At 49.8% G+C, this 19403-nt stretch overlaps 34 non-coding genes across 34 annotated transcripts; all 34 read right to left on the bottom strand.

Annotated features, from left to right (window-relative positions):
- Window positions 1–236: 236 nt before the first annotated feature.
- On the bottom strand, window positions 237–310 carry Trnan-guu (transfer RNA asparagine (anticodon GUU)). The gene has a single exon. It is a non-coding gene; the product is annotated as a tRNA-Asn (tRNA).
- A 333-nt stretch (window positions 311–643) lies between these two features.
- Trnat-cgu (transfer RNA threonine (anticodon CGU)) lies at window positions 644–715 on the bottom strand. Its single transcript has one exon. It is a non-coding gene; the product is annotated as a tRNA-Thr (tRNA).
- A 689-nt stretch (window positions 716–1404) lies between these two features.
- Window positions 1405–1478, bottom strand: Trnan-guu (transfer RNA asparagine (anticodon GUU)). The gene has a single exon. It is a non-coding gene; the product is annotated as a tRNA-Asn (tRNA).
- Window positions 1479–1811: 333 nt separating this feature from the next.
- Window positions 1812–1883, bottom strand: Trnat-cgu (transfer RNA threonine (anticodon CGU)). The gene has a single exon. It is a non-coding gene; the product is annotated as a tRNA-Thr (tRNA).
- Window positions 1884–2572: 689 nt separating this feature from the next.
- Window positions 2573–2646, bottom strand: Trnan-guu (transfer RNA asparagine (anticodon GUU)). The gene has a single exon. It is a non-coding gene; the product is annotated as a tRNA-Asn (tRNA).
- A 333-nt stretch (window positions 2647–2979) lies between these two features.
- Trnat-cgu (transfer RNA threonine (anticodon CGU)) lies at window positions 2980–3051 on the bottom strand. The gene has a single exon. It is a non-coding gene; the product is annotated as a tRNA-Thr (tRNA).
- A 689-nt stretch (window positions 3052–3740) lies between these two features.
- Trnan-guu (transfer RNA asparagine (anticodon GUU)) lies at window positions 3741–3814 on the bottom strand. Its single transcript has one exon. It is a non-coding gene; the product is annotated as a tRNA-Asn (tRNA).
- Window positions 3815–4147: 333 nt separating this feature from the next.
- Trnat-cgu (transfer RNA threonine (anticodon CGU)) lies at window positions 4148–4219 on the bottom strand. Its single transcript has one exon. It is a non-coding gene; the product is annotated as a tRNA-Thr (tRNA).
- Window positions 4220–4908: 689 nt separating this feature from the next.
- Trnan-guu (transfer RNA asparagine (anticodon GUU)) lies at window positions 4909–4982 on the bottom strand. The gene has a single exon. It is a non-coding gene; the product is annotated as a tRNA-Asn (tRNA).
- Window positions 4983–5315: 333 nt separating this feature from the next.
- Window positions 5316–5387, bottom strand: Trnat-cgu (transfer RNA threonine (anticodon CGU)). Its single transcript has one exon. It is a non-coding gene; the product is annotated as a tRNA-Thr (tRNA).
- Window positions 5388–6076: 689 nt separating this feature from the next.
- Window positions 6077–6150, bottom strand: Trnan-guu (transfer RNA asparagine (anticodon GUU)). Its single transcript has one exon. It is a non-coding gene; the product is annotated as a tRNA-Asn (tRNA).
- A 333-nt stretch (window positions 6151–6483) lies between these two features.
- On the bottom strand, window positions 6484–6555 carry Trnat-cgu (transfer RNA threonine (anticodon CGU)). Its single transcript has one exon. It is a non-coding gene; the product is annotated as a tRNA-Thr (tRNA).
- Window positions 6556–7244: 689 nt separating this feature from the next.
- Window positions 7245–7318, bottom strand: Trnan-guu (transfer RNA asparagine (anticodon GUU)). The gene has a single exon. It is a non-coding gene; the product is annotated as a tRNA-Asn (tRNA).
- A 333-nt stretch (window positions 7319–7651) lies between these two features.
- Window positions 7652–7723, bottom strand: Trnat-cgu (transfer RNA threonine (anticodon CGU)). Its single transcript has one exon. It is a non-coding gene; the product is annotated as a tRNA-Thr (tRNA).
- A 689-nt stretch (window positions 7724–8412) lies between these two features.
- Window positions 8413–8486, bottom strand: Trnan-guu (transfer RNA asparagine (anticodon GUU)). Its single transcript has one exon. It is a non-coding gene; the product is annotated as a tRNA-Asn (tRNA).
- Window positions 8487–8819: 333 nt separating this feature from the next.
- Trnat-cgu (transfer RNA threonine (anticodon CGU)) lies at window positions 8820–8891 on the bottom strand. Its single transcript has one exon. It is a non-coding gene; the product is annotated as a tRNA-Thr (tRNA).
- A 689-nt stretch (window positions 8892–9580) lies between these two features.
- On the bottom strand, window positions 9581–9654 carry Trnan-guu (transfer RNA asparagine (anticodon GUU)). The gene has a single exon. It is a non-coding gene; the product is annotated as a tRNA-Asn (tRNA).
- Window positions 9655–9987: 333 nt separating this feature from the next.
- Trnat-cgu (transfer RNA threonine (anticodon CGU)) lies at window positions 9988–10059 on the bottom strand. The gene has a single exon. It is a non-coding gene; the product is annotated as a tRNA-Thr (tRNA).
- Window positions 10060–10748: 689 nt separating this feature from the next.
- On the bottom strand, window positions 10749–10822 carry Trnan-guu (transfer RNA asparagine (anticodon GUU)). Its single transcript has one exon. It is a non-coding gene; the product is annotated as a tRNA-Asn (tRNA).
- Window positions 10823–11155: 333 nt separating this feature from the next.
- On the bottom strand, window positions 11156–11227 carry Trnat-cgu (transfer RNA threonine (anticodon CGU)). Its single transcript has one exon. It is a non-coding gene; the product is annotated as a tRNA-Thr (tRNA).
- Window positions 11228–11916: 689 nt separating this feature from the next.
- Trnan-guu (transfer RNA asparagine (anticodon GUU)) lies at window positions 11917–11990 on the bottom strand. The gene has a single exon. It is a non-coding gene; the product is annotated as a tRNA-Asn (tRNA).
- A 333-nt stretch (window positions 11991–12323) lies between these two features.
- Trnat-cgu (transfer RNA threonine (anticodon CGU)) lies at window positions 12324–12395 on the bottom strand. Its single transcript has one exon. It is a non-coding gene; the product is annotated as a tRNA-Thr (tRNA).
- Window positions 12396–13084: 689 nt separating this feature from the next.
- Window positions 13085–13158, bottom strand: Trnan-guu (transfer RNA asparagine (anticodon GUU)). The gene has a single exon. It is a non-coding gene; the product is annotated as a tRNA-Asn (tRNA).
- Window positions 13159–13491: 333 nt separating this feature from the next.
- Trnat-cgu (transfer RNA threonine (anticodon CGU)) lies at window positions 13492–13563 on the bottom strand. The gene has a single exon. It is a non-coding gene; the product is annotated as a tRNA-Thr (tRNA).
- Window positions 13564–14252: 689 nt separating this feature from the next.
- Trnan-guu (transfer RNA asparagine (anticodon GUU)) lies at window positions 14253–14326 on the bottom strand. Its single transcript has one exon. It is a non-coding gene; the product is annotated as a tRNA-Asn (tRNA).
- Window positions 14327–14659: 333 nt separating this feature from the next.
- Window positions 14660–14731, bottom strand: Trnat-cgu (transfer RNA threonine (anticodon CGU)). The gene has a single exon. It is a non-coding gene; the product is annotated as a tRNA-Thr (tRNA).
- Window positions 14732–15420: 689 nt separating this feature from the next.
- Window positions 15421–15494, bottom strand: Trnan-guu (transfer RNA asparagine (anticodon GUU)). Its single transcript has one exon. It is a non-coding gene; the product is annotated as a tRNA-Asn (tRNA).
- A 333-nt stretch (window positions 15495–15827) lies between these two features.
- Window positions 15828–15899, bottom strand: Trnat-cgu (transfer RNA threonine (anticodon CGU)). The gene has a single exon. It is a non-coding gene; the product is annotated as a tRNA-Thr (tRNA).
- Window positions 15900–16588: 689 nt separating this feature from the next.
- Window positions 16589–16662, bottom strand: Trnan-guu (transfer RNA asparagine (anticodon GUU)). The gene has a single exon. It is a non-coding gene; the product is annotated as a tRNA-Asn (tRNA).
- Window positions 16663–16995: 333 nt separating this feature from the next.
- On the bottom strand, window positions 16996–17067 carry Trnat-cgu (transfer RNA threonine (anticodon CGU)). Its single transcript has one exon. It is a non-coding gene; the product is annotated as a tRNA-Thr (tRNA).
- A 689-nt stretch (window positions 17068–17756) lies between these two features.
- Trnan-guu (transfer RNA asparagine (anticodon GUU)) lies at window positions 17757–17830 on the bottom strand. Its single transcript has one exon. It is a non-coding gene; the product is annotated as a tRNA-Asn (tRNA).
- Window positions 17831–18163: 333 nt separating this feature from the next.
- Window positions 18164–18235, bottom strand: Trnat-cgu (transfer RNA threonine (anticodon CGU)). Its single transcript has one exon. It is a non-coding gene; the product is annotated as a tRNA-Thr (tRNA).
- Window positions 18236–18924: 689 nt separating this feature from the next.
- Window positions 18925–18998, bottom strand: Trnan-guu (transfer RNA asparagine (anticodon GUU)). The gene has a single exon. It is a non-coding gene; the product is annotated as a tRNA-Asn (tRNA).
- Window positions 18999–19331: 333 nt separating this feature from the next.
- Window positions 19332–19403, bottom strand: Trnat-cgu (transfer RNA threonine (anticodon CGU)). Its single transcript has one exon. It is a non-coding gene; the product is annotated as a tRNA-Thr (tRNA).

Genomic DNA, 19403 nt, shown 5'->3' with positions numbered 1-19403 from the left:
TGTAAAGAATACGTCTTTTGTAGCGGGCGTCCCTCTACTGCAGTGTCACACATGACGAATAAAAAGGAAAACAGCAGAACGTCTGTGTAGGGCCATGTTTTTACCTACAGTGTCACTTGGCTGAATGTGTATAAGGCTCTGTGGCATCACTCAAACGCAGCCAAATTGTCACACTAGCTGTGTATCTCTAACAAAGTTGACGTATGTCCTCACCTCGGTGCCGGTTAAAACGATTTCGCCCCCGGGTGGGCTCGAACCACCAACCTTTCGGTTAACAGCCGAACGCGCTAGCCGATTGCGCCACGGAGGCCTTGACTTTGGCTCCCTTGTGCTCTGTATATCAACGCAATTCGTATACCTTCTGCAGGAATCTCGCAGAATGGTAGCATTTGCTTACGCCTCTTCACATGGATAACGTGCATGCACACTGTAGCGAGGCTCGTAAACGAATGACATCGCCAAGCATGACATTATACTACAAAATGCATACAAACCAATGTTCTGCCTATGCATTCAGAAAACCTCTGAGGCCAGTAGAATACTTGTCATAGGTTGTAGAACATCCCTTTCATTCAGTGTACTGCCATGTGTTAGATGCTGCTCGAGATAGCTCCGCTCCTTGCAGGAAGGTTTAAAAAATGAATGCCTTCTGTGAGGTTCGAACTCACGACCCCTGGTTTACGAGACCAGTGCTCTACCACTGAGCTAAGAAGGCGGCAGCTTAGCGTTTGTGAGCTATCCCCAAATTGTTACTTCATCATACTGAATCTTGCAGCCCTCGACCAGATATCGGATTTGGCACACAGCTGCTGCTGGGGGTGTCCACATTGCCGTTTTCCAAATCTCTTGAATGTTTCGCCCTTACGATCGACGACGAGCGTCGGCCCACCAAAAGTTAGCGGTCTGCACAATCCTGACCTAGTGCACAGCTTGTGGGATAGCGTGGCTCGACTGCGAAATGCGCCTTTCGGCTCCTCTCTCTGGCTACAGTGCGCTGTTGTCCACAGTGGCACTGGCGTTGCCCATGGGGCTTCATGTAAGGCGACTGCACGTCGCTCGGCCAACAGCGGCCTACTGCAGACCGACACTTAAGACACACCAAATACAAATCGACATCGAGAGACAGGCCCTGTCATATGGCACTCGCGACGTATATGCTGAAATTGAATGTAAAGAATACGTCTTTTGTAGCGGGCGTCCCTCTACTGCAGTGTCACACATGACGAATAAAAAGGAAAACAGCAGAACGTCTGTGTAGGGCCATGTTTTTACCTACAGTGTCACTTGGCTGAATGTGTATAAGGCTCTGTGGCATCACTCAAACGCAGCCAAATTGTCACACTAGCTGTGTATCTCTAACAAAGTTGACGTATGTCCTCACCTCGGTGCCGGTTAAAACGATTTCGCCCCCGGGTGGGCTCGAACCACCAACCTTTCGGTTAACAGCCGAACGCGCTAGCCGATTGCGCCACGGAGGCCTTGACTTTGGCTCCCTTGTGCTCTGTATATCAACGCAATTCGTATACCTTCTGCAGGAATCTCGCAGAATGGTAGCATTTGCTTACGCCTCTTCACATGGATAACGTGCATGCACACTGTAGCGAGGCTCGTAAACGAATGACATCGCCAAGCATGACATTATACTACAAAATGCATACAAACCAATGTTCTGCCTATGCATTCAGAAAACCTCTGAGGCCAGTAGAATACTTGTCATAGGTTGTAGAACATCCCTTTCATTCAGTGTACTGCCATGTGTTAGATGCTGCTCGAGATAGCTCCGCTCCTTGCAGGAAGGTTTAAAAAATGAATGCCTTCTGTGAGGTTCGAACTCACGACCCCTGGTTTACGAGACCAGTGCTCTACCACTGAGCTAAGAAGGCGGCAGCTTAGCGTTTGTGAGCTATCCCCAAATTGTTACTTCATCATACTGAATCTTGCAGCCCTCGACCAGATATCGGATTTGGCACACAGCTGCTGCTGGGGGTGTCCACATTGCCGTTTTCCAAATCTCTTGAATGTTTCGCCCTTACGATCGACGACGAGCGTCGGCCCACCAAAAGTTAGCGGTCTGCACAATCCTGACCTAGTGCACAGCTTGTGGGATAGCGTGGCTCGACTGCGAAATGCGCCTTTCGGCTCCTCTCTCTGGCTACAGTGCGCTGTTGTCCACAGTGGCACTGGCGTTGCCCATGGGGCTTCATGTAAGGCGACTGCACGTCGCTCGGCCAACAGCGGCCTACTGCAGACCGACACTTAAGACACACCAAATACAAATCGACATCGAGAGACAGGCCCTGTCATATGGCACTCGCGACGTATATGCTGAAATTGAATGTAAAGAATACGTCTTTTGTAGCGGGCGTCCCTCTACTGCAGTGTCACACATGACGAATAAAAAGGAAAACAGCAGAACGTCTGTGTAGGGCCATGTTTTTACCTACAGTGTCACTTGGCTGAATGTGTATAAGGCTCTGTGGCATCACTCAAACGCAGCCAAATTGTCACACTAGCTGTGTATCTCTAACAAAGTTGACGTATGTCCTCACCTCGGTGCCGGTTAAAACGATTTCGCCCCCAGGTGGGCTCGAACCACCAACCTTTCGGTTAACAGCCGAACGCGCTAGCCGATTGCGCCACGGAGGCCTTGACTTTGGCTCCCTTGTGCTCTGTATATCAACGCAATTCGTATACCTTCTGCAGGAATCTCGCAGAATGGTAGCATTTGCTTACGCCTCTTCACATGGATAACGTGCATGCACACTGTAGCGAGGCTCGTAAACGAATGACATCGCCAAGCATGACATTATACTACAAAATGCATACAAACCAATGTTCTGCCTATGCATTCAGAAAACCTCTGAGGCCAGTAGAATACTTGTCATAGGTTGTAGAACATCCCTTTCATTCAGTGTACTGCCATGTGTTAGATGCTGCTCGAGATAGCTCCGCTCCTTGCAGGAAGGTTTAAAAAATGAATGCCTTCTGTGAGGTTCGAACTCACGACCCCTGGTTTACGAGACCAGTGCTCTACCACTGAGCTAAGAAGGCGGCAGCTTAGCGTTTGTGAGCTATCCCCAAATTGTTACTTCATCATACTGAATCTTGCAGCCCTCGACCAGATATCGGATTTGGCACACAGCTGCTGCTGGGGGTGTCCACATTGCCGTTTTCCAAATCTCTTGAATGTTTCGCCCTTACGATCGACGACGAGCGTCGGCCCACCAAAAGTTAGCGGTCTGCACAATCCTGACCTAGTGCACAGCTTGTGGGATAGCGTGGCTCGACTGCGAAATGCGCCTTTCGGCTCCTCTCTCTGGCTACAGTGCGCTGTTGTCCACAGTGGCACTGGCGTTGCCCATGGGGCTTCATGTAAGGCGACTGCACGTCGCTCGGCCAACAGCGGCCTACTGCAGACCGACACTTAAGACACACCAAATACAAATCGACATCGAGAGACAGGCCCTGTCATATGGCACTCGCGACGTATATGCTGAAATTGAATGTAAAGAATACGTCTTTTGTAGCGGGCGTCCCTCTACTGCAGTGTCACACATGACGAATAAAAAGGAAAACAGCAGAACGTCTGTGTAGGGCCATGTTTTTACCTACAGTGTCACTTGGCTGAATGTGTATAAGGCTCTGTGGCATCACTCAAACGCAGCCAAATTGTCACACTAGCTGTGTATCTCTAACAAAGTTGACGTATGTCCTCACCTCGGTGCCGGTTAAAACGATTTCGCCCCCGGGTGGGCTCGAACCACCAACCTTTCGGTTAACAGCCGAACGCGCTAGCCGATTGCGCCACGGAGGCCTTGACTTTGGCTCCCTTGTGCTCTGTATATCAACGCAATTCGTATACCTTCTGCAGGAATCTCGCAGAATGGTAGCATTTGCTTACGCCTCTTCACATGGATAACGTGCATGCACACTGTAGCGAGGCTCGTAAACGAATGACATCGCCAAGCATGACATTATACTACAAAATGCATACAAACCAATGTTCTGCCTATGCATTCAGAAAACCTCTGAGGCCAGTAGAATACTTGTCATAGGTTGTAGAACATCCCTTTCATTCAGTGTACTGCCATGTGTTAGATGCTGCTCGAGATAGCTCCGCTCCTTGCAGGAAGGTTTAAAAAATGAATGCCTTCTGTGAGGTTCGAACTCACGACCCCTGGTTTACGAGACCAGTGCTCTACCACTGAGCTAAGAAGGCGGCAGCTTAGCGTTTGTGAGCTATCCCCAAATTGTTACTTCATCATACTGAATCTTGCAGCCCTCGACCAGATATCGGATTTGGCACACAGCTGCTGCTGGGGGTGTCCACATTGCCGTTTTCCAAATCTCTTGAATGTTTCGCCCTTACGATCGACGACGAGCGTCGGCCCACCAAAAGTTAGCGGTCTGCACAATCCTGACCTAGTGCACAGCTTGTGGGATAGCGTGGCTCGACTGCGAAATGCGCCTTTCGGCTCCTCTCTCTGGCTACAGTGCGCTGTTGTCCACAGTGGCACTGGCGTTGCCCATGGGGCTTCATGTAAGGCGACTGCACGTCGCTCGGCCAACAGCGGCCTACTGCAGACCGACACTTAAGACACACCAAATACAAATCGACATCGAGAGACAGGCCCTGTCATATGGCACTCGCGACGTATATGCTGAAATTGAATGTAAAGAATACGTCTTTTGTAGCGGGCGTCCCTCTACTGCAGTGTCACACATGACGAATAAAAAGGAAAACAGCAGAACGTCTGTGTAGGGCCATGTTTTTACCTACAGTGTCACTTGGCTGAATGTGTATAAGGCTCTGTGGCATCACTCAAACGCAGCCAAATTGTCACACTAGCTGTGTATCTCTAACAAAGTTGACGTATGTCCTCACCTCGGTGCCGGTTAAAACGATTTCGCCCCCGGGTGGGCTCGAACCACCAACCTTTCGGTTAACAGCCGAACGCGCTAGCCGATTGCGCCACGGAGGCCTTGACTTTGGCTCCCTTGTGCTCTGTATATCAACGCAATTCGTATACCTTCTGCAGGAATCTCGCAGAATGGTAGCATTTGCTTACGCCTCTTCACATGGATAACGTGCATGCACACTGTAGCGAGGCTCGTAAACGAATGACATCGCCAAGCATGACATTATACTACAAAATGCATACAAACCAATGTTCTGCCTATGCATTCAGAAAACCTCTGAGGCCAGTAGAATACTTGTCATAGGTTGTAGAACATCCCTTTCATTCAGTGTACTGCCATGTGTTAGATGCTGCTCGAGATAGCTCCGCTCCTTGCAGGAAGGTTTAAAAAATGAATGCCTTCTGTGAGGTTCGAACTCACGACCCCTGGTTTACGAGACCAGTGCTCTACCACTGAGCTAAGAAGGCGGCAGCTTAGCGTTTGTGAGCTATCCCCAAATTGTTACTTCATCATACTGAATCTTGCAGCCCTCGACCAGATATCGGATTTGGCACACAGCTGCTGCTGGGGGTGTCCACATTGCCGTTTTCCAAATCTCTTGAATGTTTCGCCCTTACGATCGACGACGAGCGTCGGCCCACCAAAAGTTAGCGGTCTGCACAATCCTGACCTAGTGCACAGCTTGTGGGATAGCGTGGCTCGACTGCGAAATGCGCCTTTCGGCTCCTCTCTCTGGCTACAGTGCGCTGTTGTCCACAGTGGCACTGGCGTTGCCCATGGGGCTTCATGTAAGGCGACTGCACGTCGCTCGGCCAACAGCGGCCTACTGCAGACCGACACTTAAGACACACCAAATACAAATCGACATCGAGAGACAGGCCCTGTCATATGGCACTCGCGACGTATATGCTGAAATTGAATGTAAAGAATACGTCTTTTGTAGCGGGCGTCCCTCTACTGCAGTGTCACACATGACGAATAAAAAGGAAAACAGCAGAACGTCTGTGTAGGGCCATGTTTTTACCTACAGTGTCACTTGGCTGAATGTGTATAAGGCTCTGTGGCATCACTCAAACGCAGCCAAATTGTCACACTAGCTGTGTATCTCTAACAAAGTTGACGTATGTCCTCACCTCGGTGCCGGTTAAAACGATTTCGCCCCCGGGTGGGCTCGAACCACCAACCTTTCGGTTAACAGCCGAACGCGCTAGCCGATTGCGCCACGGAGGCCTTGACTTTGGCTCCCTTGTGCTCTGTATATCAACGCAATTCGTATACCTTCTGCAGGAATCTCGCAGAATGGTAGCATTTGCTTACGCCTCTTCACATGGATAACGTGCATGCACACTGTAGCGAGGCTCGTAAACGAATGACATCGCCAAGCATGACATTATACTACAAAATGCATACAAACCAATGTTCTGCCTATGCATTCAGAAAACCTCTGAGGCCAGTAGAATACTTGTCATAGGTTGTAGAACATCCCTTTCATTCAGTGTACTGCCATGTGTTAGATGCTGCTCGAGATAGCTCCGCTCCTTGCAGGAAGGTTTAAAAAATGAATGCCTTCTGTGAGGTTCGAACTCACGACCCCTGGTTTACGAGACCAGTGCTCTACCACTGAGCTAAGAAGGCGGCAGCTTAGCGTTTGTGAGCTATCCCCAAATTGTTACTTCATCATACTGAATCTTGCAGCCCTCGACCAGATATCGGATTTGGCACACAGCTGCTGCTGGGGGTGTCCACATTGCCGTTTTCCAAATCTCTTGAATGTTTCGCCCTTACGATCGACGACGAGCGTCGGCCCACCAAAAGTTAGCGGTCTGCACAATCCTGACCTAGTGCACAGCTTGTGGGATAGCGTGGCTCGACTGCGAAATGCGCCTTTCGGCTCCTCTCTCTGGCTACAGTGCGCTGTTGTCCACAGTGGCACTGGCGTTGCCCATGGGGCTTCATGTAAGGCGACTGCACGTCGCTCGGCCAACAGCGGCCTACTGCAGACCGACACTTAAGACACACCAAATACAAATCGACATCGAGAGACAGGCCCTGTCATATGGCACTCGCGACGTATATGCTGAAATTGAATGTAAAGAATACGTCTTTTGTAGCGGGCGTCCCTCTACTGCAGTGTCACACATGACGAATAAAAAGGAAAACAGCAGAACGTCTGTGTAGGGCCATGTTTTTACCTACAGTGTCACTTGGCTGAATGTGTATAAGGCTCTGTGGCATCACTCAAACGCAGCCAAATTGTCACACTAGCTGTGTATCTCTAACAAAGTTGACGTATGTCCTCACCTCGGTGCCGGTTAAAACGATTTCGCCCCCGGGTGGGCTCGAACCACCAACCTTTCGGTTAACAGCCGAACGCGCTAGCCGATTGCGCCACGGAGGCCTTGACTTTGGCTCCCTTGTGCTCTGTATATCAACGCAATTCGTATACCTTCTGCAGGAATCTCGCAGAATGGTAGCATTTGCTTACGCCTCTTCACATGGATAACGTGCATGCACACTGTAGCGAGGCTCGTAAACGAATGACATCGCCAAGCATGACATTATACTACAAAATGCATACAAACCAATGTTCTGCCTATGCATTCAGAAAACCTCTGAGGCCAGTAGAATACTTGTCATAGGTTGTAGAACATCCCTTTCATTCAGTGTACTGCCATGTGTTAGATGCTGCTCGAGATAGCTCCGCTCCTTGCAGGAAGGTTTAAAAAATGAATGCCTTCTGTGAGGTTCGAACTCACGACCCCTGGTTTACGAGACCAGTGCTCTACCACTGAGCTAAGAAGGCGGCAGCTTAGCGTTTGTGAGCTATCCCCAAATTGTTACTTCATCATACTGAATCTTGCAGCCCTCGACCAGATATCGGATTTGGCACACAGCTGCTGCTGGGGGTGTCCACATTGCCGTTTTCCAAATCTCTTGAATGTTTCGCCCTTACGATCGACGACGAGCGTCGGCCCACCAAAAGTTAGCGGTCTGCACAATCCTGACCTAGTGCACAGCTTGTGGGATAGCGTGGCTCGACTGCGAAATGCGCCTTTCGGCTCCTCTCTCTGGCTACAGTGCGCTGTTGTCCACAGTGGCACTGGCGTTGCCCATGGGGCTTCATGTAAGGCGACTGCACGTCGCTCGGCCAACAGCGGCCTACTGCAGACCGACACTTAAGACACACCAAATACAAATCGACATCGAGAGACAGGCCCTGTCATATGGCACTCGCGACGTATATGCTGAAATTGAATGTAAAGAATACGTCTTTTGTAGCGGGCGTCCCTCTACTGCAGTGTCACACATGACGAATAAAAAGGAAAACAGCAGAACGTCTGTGTAGGGCCATGTTTTTACCTACAGTGTCACTTGGCTGAATGTGTATAAGGCTCTGTGGCATCACTCAAACGCAGCCAAATTGTCACACTAGCTGTGTATCTCTAACAAAGTTGACGTATGTCCTCACCTCGGTGCCGGTTAAAACGATTTCGCCCCCGGGTGGGCTCGAACCACCAACCTTTCGGTTAACAGCCGAACGCGCTAGCCGATTGCGCCACGGAGGCCTTGACTTTGGCTCCCTTGTGCTCTGTATATCAACGCAATTCGTATACCTTCTGCAGGAATCTCGCAGAATGGTAGCATTTGCTTACGCCTCTTCACATGGATAACGTGCATGCACACTGTAGCGAGGCTCGTAAACGAATGACATCGCCAAGCATGACATTATACTACAAAATGCATACAAACCAATGTTCTGCCTATGCATTCAGAAAACCTCTGAGGCCAGTAGAATACTTGTCATAGGTTGTAGAACATCCCTTTCATTCAGTGTACTGCCATGTGTTAGATGCTGCTCGAGATAGCTCCGCTCCTTGCAGGAAGGTTTAAAAAATGAATGCCTTCTGTGAGGTTCGAACTCACGACCCCTGGTTTACGAGACCAGTGCTCTACCACTGAGCTAAGAAGGCGGCAGCTTAGCGTTTGTGAGCTATCCCCAAATTGTTACTTCATCATACTGAATCTTGCAGCCCTCGACCAGATATCGGATTTGGCACACAGCTGCTGCTGGGGGTGTCCACATTGCCGTTTTCCAAATCTCTTGAATGTTTCGCCCTTACGATCGACGACGAGCGTCGGCCCACCAAAAGTTAGCGGTCTGCACAATCCTGACCTAGTGCACAGCTTGTGGGATAGCGTGGCTCGACTGCGAAATGCGCCTTTCGGCTCCTCTCTCTGGCTACAGTGCGCTGTTGTCCACAGTGGCACTGGCGTTGCCCATGGGGCTTCATGTAAGGCGACTGCACGTCGCTCGGCCAACAGCGGCCTACTGCAGACCGACACTTAAGACACACCAAATACAAATCGACATCGAGAGACAGGCCCTGTCATATGGCACTCGCGACGTATATGCTGAAATTGAATGTAAAGAATACGTCTTTTGTAGCGGGCGTCCCTCTACTGCAGTGTCACACATGACGAATAAAAAGGAAAACAGCAGAACGTCTGTGTAGGGCCATGTTTTTACCTACAGTGTCACTTGGCTGAATGTGTATAAGGCTCTGTGGCATCACTCAAACGCAGCCAAATTGTCACACTAGCTGTGTATCTCTAACAAAGTTGACGTATGTCCTCACCTCGGTGCCGGTTAAAACGATTTCGCCCCCGGGTGGGCTCGAACCACCAACCTTTCGGTTAACAGCCGAACGCGCTAGCCGATTGCGCCACGGAGGCCTTGACTTTGGCTCCCTTGTGCTCTGTATATCAACGCAATTCGTATACCTTCTGCAGGAATCTCGCAGAATGGTAGCATTTGCTTACGCCTCTTCACATGGATAACGTGCATGCACACTGTAGCGAGGCTCGTAAACGAATGACATCGCCAAGCATGACATTATACTACAAAATGCATACAAACCAATGTTCTGCCTATGCATTCAGAAAACCTCTGAGGCCAGTAGAATACTTGTCATAGGTTGTAGAACATCCCTTTCATTCAGTGTACTGCCATGTGTTAGATGCTGCTCGAGATAGCTCCGCTCCTTGCAGGAAGGTTTAAAAAATGAATGCCTTCTGTGAGGTTCGAACTCACGACCCCTGGTTTACGAGACCAGTGCTCTACCACTGAGCTAAGAAGGCGGCAGCTTAGCGTTTGTGAGCTATCCCCAAATTGTTACTTCATCATACTGAATCTTGCAGCCCTCGACCAGATATCGGATTTGGCACACAGCTGCTGCTGGGGGTGTCCACATTGCCGTTTTCCAAATCTCTTGAATGTTTCGCCCTTACGATCGACGACGAGCGTCGGCCCACCAAAAGTTAGCGGTCTGCACAATCCTGACCTAGTGCACAGCTTGTGGGATAGCGTGGCTCGACTGCGAAATGCGCCTTTCGGCTCCTCTCTCTGGCTACAGTGCGCTGTTGTCCACAGTGGCACTGGCGTTGCCCATGGGGCTTCATGTAAGGCGACTGCACGTCGCTCGGCCAACAGCGGCCTACTGCAGACCGACACTTAAGACACACCAAATACAAATCGACATCGAGAGACAGGCCCTGTCATATGGCACTCGCGACGTATATGCTGAAATTGAATGTAAAGAATACGTCTTTTGTAGCGGGCGTCCCTCTACTGCAGTGTCACACATGACGAATAAAAAGGAAAACAGCAGAACGTCTGTGTAGGGCCATGTTTTTACCTACAGTGTCACTTGGCTGAATGTGTATAAGGCTCTGTGGCATCACTCAAACGCAGCCAAATTGTCACACTAGCTGTGTATCTCTAACAAAGTTGACGTATGTCCTCACCTCGGTGCCGGTTAAAACGATTTCGCCCCCAGGTGGGCTCGAACCACCAACCTTTCGGTTAACAGCCGAACGCGCTAGCCGATTGCGCCACGGAGGCCTTGACTTTGGCTCCCTTGTGCTCTGTATATCAACGCAATTCGTATACCTTCTGCAGGAATCTCGCAGAATGGTAGCATTTGCTTACGCCTCTTCACATGGATAACGTGCATGCACACTGTAGCGAGGCTCGTAAACGAATGACATCGCCAAGCATGACATTATACTACAAAATGCATACAAACCAATGTTCTGCCTATGCATTCAGAAAACCTCTGAGGCCAGTAGAATACTTGTCATAGGTTGTAGAACATCCCTTTCATTCAGTGTACTGCCATGTGTTAGATGCTGCTCGAGATAGCTCCGCTCCTTGCAGGAAGGTTTAAAAAATGAATGCCTTCTGTGAGGTTCGAACTCACGACCCCTGGTTTACGAGACCAGTGCTCTACCACTGAGCTAAGAAGGCGGCAGCTTAGCGTTTGTGAGCTATCCCCAAATTGTTACTTCATCATACTGAATCTTGCAGCCCTCGACCAGATATCGGATTTGGCACACAGCTGCTGCTGGGGGTGTCCACATTGCCGTTTTCCAAATCTCTTGAATGTTTCGCCCTTACGATCGACGACGAGCGTCGGCCCACCAAAAGTTAGCGGTCTGCACAATCCTGACCTAGTGCACAGCTTGTGGGATAGCGTGGCTCGACTGCGAAATGCGCCTTTCGGCTCCTCTCTCTGGCTACAGTGCGCTGTTGTCCACAGTGGCACTGGCGTTGCCCATGGGGCTTCATGTAAGGCGACTGCACGTCGCTCGGCCAACAGCGGCCTACTGCAGACCGACACTTAAGACACACCAAATACAAATCGACATCGAGAGACAGGCCCTGTCATATGGCACTCGCGACGTATATGCTGAAATTGAATGTAAAGAATACGTCTTTTGTAGCGGGCGTCCCTCTACTGCAGTGTCACACATGACGAATAAAAAGGAAAACAGCAGAACGTCTGTGTAGGGCCATGTTTTTACCTACAGTGTCACTTGGCTGAATGTGTATAAGGCTCTGTGGCATCACTCAAACGCAGCCAAATTGTCACACTAGCTGTGTATCTCTAACAAAGTTGACGTATGTCCTCACCTCGGTGCCGGTTAAAACGATTTCGCCCCCGGGTGGGCTCGAACCACCAACCTTTCGGTTAACAGCCGAACGCGCTAGCCGATTGCGCCACGGAGGCCTTGACTTTGGCTCCCTTGTGCTCTGTATATCAACGCAATTCGTATACCTTCTGCAGGAATCTCGCAGAATGGTAGCATTTGCTTACGCCTCTTCACATGGATAACGTGCATGCACACTGTAGCGAGGCTCGTAAACGAATGACATCGCCAAGCATGACATTATACTACAAAATGCATACAAACCAATGTTCTGCCTATGCATTCAGAAAACCTCTGAGGCCAGTAGAATACTTGTCATAGGTTGTAGAACATCCCTTTCATTCAGTGTACTGCCATGTGTTAGATGCTGCTCGAGATAGCTCCGCTCCTTGCAGGAAGGTTTAAAAAATGAATGCCTTCTGTGAGGTTCGAACTCACGACCCCTGGTTTACGAGACCAGTGCTCTACCACTGAGCTAAGAAGGCGGCAGCTTAGCGTTTGTGAGCTATCCCCAAATTGTTACTTCATCATACTGAATCTTGCAGCGCTCGACCAGATATCGGATTTGGCACACAGCTGCTGCTGGGGGTGTCCACATTGCCGTTTTCCAAATCTCTTGAATGTTTCGCCCTTACGATCGACGACGAGCGTCGGCCCACCAAAAGTTAGCGGTCTGCACAATCCTGACCTAGTGCACAGCTTGTGGGATAGCGTGGCTCGACTGCGAAATGCGCCTTTCGGCTCCTCTCTCTGGCTACAGTGCGCTGTTGTCCACAGTGGCACTGGCGTTGCCCATGGGGCTTCATGTAAGGCGACTGCACGTCGCTCGGCCAACAGCGGCCTACTGCAGACCGACACTTAAGACACACCAAATACAAATCGACATCGAGAGACAGGCCCTGTCATATGGCACTCGCGACGTATATGCTGAAATTGAATGTAAAGAATACGTCTTTTGTAGCGGGCGTCCCTCTACTGCAGTGTCACACATGACGAATAAAAAGGAAAACAGCAGAACGTCTGTGTAGGGCCATGTTTTTACCTACAGTGTCACTTGGCTGAATGTGTATAAGGCTCTGTGGCATCACTCAAACGCAGCCAAATTGTCACACTAGCTGTGTATCTCTAACAAAGTTGACGTATGTCCTCACCTCGGTGCCGGTTAAAACGATTTCGCCCCCGGGTGGGCTCGAACCACCAACCTTTCGGTTAACAGCCGAACGCACTAGCCGATTGCGCCACGGAGGCCTTGACTTTGGCTCCCTTGTGCTCTATATATCAACGCAATTCGTATACCTTCTGCAGGAATCTCGCAGAATGGTAGCATTTGCTTACGCCTCTTCACATGGATAACGTGCATGCACACTGTAGCGAGGCTCGTAAACGAATGACATCGCCAAGCATGACATTATACTACAAAATGCATACAAACCAATGTTCTGCCTATGCATTCAGAAAACCTCTGAGGCCAGTAGAATACTTGTCATAGGTTGTAGAACATCCCTTTCATTCAGTGTACTGCCATGTGTTAGATGCTGCTCGAGATAGCTCCGCTCCTTGCAGGAAGGTTTAAAAAATGAATGCCTTCTGTGAGGTTCGAACTCACGACCCCTGGTTTACGAGACCAGTGCTCTACCACTGAGCTAAGAAGGCGGCAGCTTAGCGTTTGTGAGCTATCCCCAAATTGTTACTTCATCATACTGAATCTTGCAGCCCTCGACCAGATATCGGACTTGGCACACAGCTGCTGCTGGGGGTGTCCACATTGCCGTTTTCCAAATCTCTTGAATGTTTCGCCCTTACGATCGACGACGAGCGTCGGCCCACCAAAAGTTAGCGGTCTGCACAATCCTGACCTAGTGCACAGCTTGTGGGATAGCGTGGCTCGACTGCGAAATGCGCCTTTCGGCTCCTCTCTCTGGCTACAGTGCGCTGTTGTCCACAGTGGCACTTGCGTTGCCCATGGGGCTTCATGTAAGGCGACTGCACGTCGCTCGGCCAACAGCGGCCTACTGCAGACCGACACTTAAGACACACCAAATACAAATCGACATCGAGAGACAGGCCCTGTCATATGGCACTCGCGACGTATATGCTGAAATTGAATGTAAAGAATACGTCTTTTGTAGCGGGCGTCCCTCTACTGCAGTGTCACACATGACGAATAAAAAGGAAAACAGCAGAACGTCTGTGTAGGGCCATGTTTTTACCTACAGTGTCACTTGGCTGAATGTGTATAAGGCTCTGTGGCATCACTCAAACGCAGCCAAATTGTCACACTAGCTGTGTATCTCTAACAAAGTTGACGTATGTCCTCACCTCGGTGCCGGTTAAAACGATTTCGCCCCCGGGTGGGCTCGAACCACCAACCTTTCGGTTAACAGCCGAACGCACTAGCCGATTGCGCCACGGAGGCCTTGACTTTGGCTCCCTTGTGCTCTATATATCAACGCAATTCGTATACCTTCTGCAGGAATCTCGCAGAATGGTAGCATTTGCTTACGCCTCTTCACATGGATAACGTGCATGCACACTGTAGCGAGGCTCGTAAACGAATGACATCGCCAAGCATGACATTATACTACAAAATGCATACAAACCAATGTTCTGCCTATGCATTCAGAAAACCTCTGAGGCCAGTAGAATACTTGTCATAGGTTGTAAAACATCCCTTTCATTCAGTGTACTGCCATGTGTTAGATGCTGCTCGAGATAGCTCCGCTCCTTGCAGGAAGGTTTAAAAAATGAATGCCTTCTGTGAGGTTCGAACTCACGACCCCTGGTTTACGAGACCAGTGCTCTACCACTGAGCTAAGAAGGCGGCAGCTTATCGTTTGTGAGCTATCCCCAAATTGTTACTTCATCATACTGAATCTTGCAGCCCTCGACCAGATATCGGATTTGGCACACAGCTGCTGCTGGGGGTGTCCACATTGCCGTTTTCCAAATCTCTTGAATGTTTCGCCCTTACGATCGACGACGACCGTCGGCCCACCAAAAGTTAGCGGTCTGCACAATCCTGACCTAGTGCACAGCTTGTGGGATAGCGTGGCTCGACTGCGAAATGCGCCTTTCGGCTCCTCTCTCTGGCTACAGTGCGCTGTTGTCCACAGTGGCACTGGCGTTGCCCATGGGGCTTCATGTAAGGCGACTGCACGTCGCTCGGCCAACAGCGGCCTACTGCAGACCGACACTTAAGACACACCAAATACAAATCGACATCGAGAGACAGGCCCTGTCATATGGCACTCGCGACGTATATGCTGAAATTGAATGTAAAGAATACGTCTTTTGTAGCGGGCGTCCCTCTACTGCAGTGTCACACATGACGAATAAAAAGGAAAACAGCAGAACGTCTGTGTAGGGCCATGTTTTTACCTACAGTGTCACTTGGCTGAATGTGTATAAGGCTCTGTGGCATCACTCAAACGCAGCCAAATTGTCACACTAGCTGTGTATCTCTAACAAAGTTGACGTATGTCCTCACCTCGGTGCCGGTTAAAACGATTTCGCCCCCGGGTGGGCTCGAACCACCAACCTTTCGGTTAACAGCCGAACGCGCTAGCCGATTGCGCCACGGAGGCCTTGAATTTGGCTCCCTTGTGCTCTGTATATCAACGCAATTCGTATACCTTCTGCAGGAATCTCGCAGAATGGTAGCATTTGCTTACGCCTCTTCACATGGATAACGTGCATGCACACTGTAGCGAGGCTCGTAAACGAATGACATCGCCAAGCATGACATTATACTACAAAATGCATACAAACCAATGTTCTGCCTATGCATTCAGAAAACCTCTGAGGCCAGTAGAATACTTGTCATAGGTTGTAGAACATCCCTTTCATTCAGTGTACTGCCATGTGTTAGATGCTGCTCGAGATAGCTCCGCTCCTTGCAGGAAGGTTTAAAAAATGAATGCCTTCTGTGAGGTTCGAACTCACGACCCCTGGTTTACGAGACCAGTGCTCTACCACTGAGCTAAGAAGGCGGCAGCTTAGCGTTTGTGAGCTATCCCCAAATTGTTACTTCATCATACTGAATCTTGCAGCCCTCGACCAGATATCGGATTTGGCACACAGCTGCTGCTGGGGGTGTCCACATTGCCGTTTTCCAAATCTCTTGAATGTTTCGCCCTTACGATCGACGACGACCGTCGGCCCACCAAAAGTTAGCGGTCTGCACAATCCTGACCTAGTGCACAGCTTGTGGGATAGCGTGGCTCGACTGCGAAATGCGCCTTTCGGCTCCTCTCTCTGGCTACAGTGCGCTGTTGTCCACAGTGGCACTGGCGTTGCCCATGGGGCTTCATGTAAGGCGACTGCACGTCGCTCGGCCAACAGCGGCCTACTGCAGACCGACACTTAAGACACACCAAATACAAATCGACATCGAGAGACAGGCCCTGTCATATGGCACTCGCGACGTATATGCTGAAATTGAATGTAAAGAATACGTCTTTTGTAGCGGGCGTCCCTCTACTGCAGTGTCACACATGACGAATAAAAAGGAAAACAGCAGAACGTCTGTGTAGGGCCATGTTTTTACCTACAGTGTCACTTGGCTGAATGTGTATAAGGCTCTGTGGCATCACTCAAACGCAGCCAAATTGTCACACTAGCTGTGTATCTCTAACAAAGTTGACGTATGTCCTCACCTCGGTGCCGGTTAAAACGATTTCGCCCCCGGGTGGGCTCGAACCACCAACCTTTCGGTTAACAGCCGAACGCACTAGCCGATTGCGCCACGGAGGCCTTGACTTTGGCTCCCTTGTGCTCTATATATCAACGCAATTCGTATACCTTCTGCAGGAATCTCGCAGAATGGTAGCATTTGCTTACGCCTCTTCACATGGATAACGTGCATGCACACTGTAGCGAGGCTCGTAAACGAATGACATCGCCAAGCATGACATTATACTACAAAATGCATACAAACCAATGTTCTGCCTATGCATTCAGAAAACCTCTGAGGCCAGTAGAATACTTGTCATAGGTTGTAGAACATCCCTTTCATTCAGTGTACTGCCATGTGTTAGATGCTGCTCGAGATAGCTCCGCTCCTTGCAGGAAGGTTTAAAAAATGAATGCCTTCTGTGAGGTTCGAACTCACGACCCCTGGTTTACGAGACCAGTGCTCTACCACTGAGCTAAGAAGGCGGCAGCTTAGCGTTTGTGAGCTATCCCCAAATTGTTACTTCATCATACTGAATCTTGCAGCCCTCGACCAGATATCGGACTTGGCACACAGCTGCTGCTGGGGGTGTCCACATTGCCGTTTTCCAAATCTCTTGAATGTTTCGCCCTTACGATCGACGACGAGCGTCGGCCCACCAAAAGTTAGCGGTTTGCACAATCCTGACCTAGTGCACAGCTTGTGGGATAGCGTGGCTCGACTGCGAAATGCGCCTTTCGGCTCCTCTCTCTGGCTACAGTGCGCTGTTGTCCACAGTGGCACTTGCGTTGCCCATGGGGCTTCATGTAAGGCGACTGCACGTCGCTCGGCCAACAGCGGCCTACTGCAGACCGACACTTAAGACACACCAAATACAAATCGACATCGAGAGACAGGCCCTGTCATATGGCACTCGCGACGTATATGCTGAAATTGAATGTAAAGAATACGTCTTTTGTAGCGGGCGTCCCTCTACTGCAGTGTCACACATGACGAATAAAAAGGAAAACAGCAGAACGTCTGTGTAGGGCCATGTTTTTACCTACAGTGTCACTTGGCTGAATGTGTATAAGGCTCTGTGGCATCACTCAAACGCAGCCAAATTGTCACACTAGCTGTGTATCTCTAACAAAGTTGACGTATGTCCTCACCTCGGTGCCGGTTAAAACGATTTCGCCCCCGGGTGGGCTCGAACCACCAACCTTTCGGTTAACAGCCGAACGCACTAGCCGATTGCGCCACGGAGGCCTTGACTTTGGCTCCCTTGTGCTCTATATATCAACGCAATTCGTATACCTTCTGCAGGAATCTCGCAGAATGGTAGCATTTGCTTACGCCTCTTCACATGGATAACGTGCATGCACACTGTAGCGAGGCTCGTAAACGAATGACATCGCCAAGCATGACATTATACTACAAAATGCATACAAACCAATGTTCTGCCTATGCATTCAGAAAACCTCTGAGGCCAGTAGAATACTTGTCATAGGTTGTAGAACATCCCTTTCATTCAGTGTACTGCCATGTGTTAGATGCTGCTCGAGATAGCTCCGCTCCTTGCAGGAAGGTTTAAAAAATGAATGCCTTCTGTGAGGTTCGAACTCACGACCCCTGGTTTACGAGACCAGTGCTCTACCACTGAGCTAAGAAGGCGGCAGCTTAGCGTTTGTGAGCTATCCCCAAATTGTTACTTCATCATACTGAATCTTGCAGCCCTCGACCAGATATCGGACTTGGCACACAGCTGCTGCTGGGGGTGTCCACATTGCCGTTTTCCAAATCTCTTGAATGTTTCGCCCTTACGATCGACGACGAGCGTCGGCCCACCAAAAGTTAGCGGTCTGCACAATCCTGACCTAGTGCACAGCTTGTGGGATAGCGTGGCTCGACTGCGAAATGCGCCTTTCGGCTCCTCTCTCTGGCTACAGTGCGCTGTTGTCCACAGTGGCACTGGCGTTGCCCATGGGGCTTCATGTAAGGCGACTGCACGTCGCTCGGCCAACAGCGGCCTACTGCAGACCGACACTTAAGACACACCAAATACAAATCGACATCGAGAGACAGGCCCTGTCATATGGCACTCGCGACGTATATGCTGAAATTGAATGTAAAGAATACGTCTTTTGTAGCGGGCGTCCCTCTACTGCAGTGTCACACATGACGAATAAAAAGGAAAACAGCAGAACGTCTGTGTAGGGCCATGTTTTTACCTACAGTGTCACTTGGCTGAATGTGTATAAGGCTCTGTGGCATCACTCAAACGCAGCCAAATTGTCACACTAGCTGTGTATCTCTAACAAAGTTGACGTATGTCCTCACCTCGGTGCCGGTTAAAACGATTTCGCCCCCGGGTGGGCTCGAACCACCAACCTTTCGGTTAACAGCCGAACGCACTAGCCGATTGCGCCACGGAGGCCTTGACTTTGGCTCCCTTGTGCTCTATATATCAACGCAATTCGTATACCTTCTGCAGGAATCTCGCAGAATGGTAGCATTTGCTTACGCCTCTTCACATGGATAACGTGCATGCACACTGTAGCGAGGCTCGTAAACGAATGACATCGCCAAGCATGACATTATACTACAAAATGCATACAAACCAATGTTCTGCCTATGCATTCAGAAAACCTCTGAGGCCAGTAGAATACTTGTCATAGGTTGTAGAACATCCCTTTCATTCAGTGTACTGCCATGTGTTAGATGCTGCTCGAGATAGCTCCGCTCCTTGCAGGAAGGTTTAAAAAATGAATGCCTTCTGTGAGGTTCGAACTCACGACCCCTGGTTTACGAGACCAGTGCTCTACCACTGAGCTAAGAAGGC

Source organism: Schistocerca serialis, chromosome 6 (genome assembly GCF_023864345.2).
Source record: "Schistocerca serialis cubense isolate TAMUIC-IGC-003099 chromosome 6, iqSchSeri2.2, whole genome shotgun sequence".
Lineage (NCBI taxonomy): Eukaryota > Metazoa > Arthropoda > Insecta > Orthoptera > Acrididae > Schistocerca > Schistocerca serialis.
Note: the sequence above shows the minus strand (reverse complement) of the source record. Positions and strands in the feature narration are given on the sequence as shown.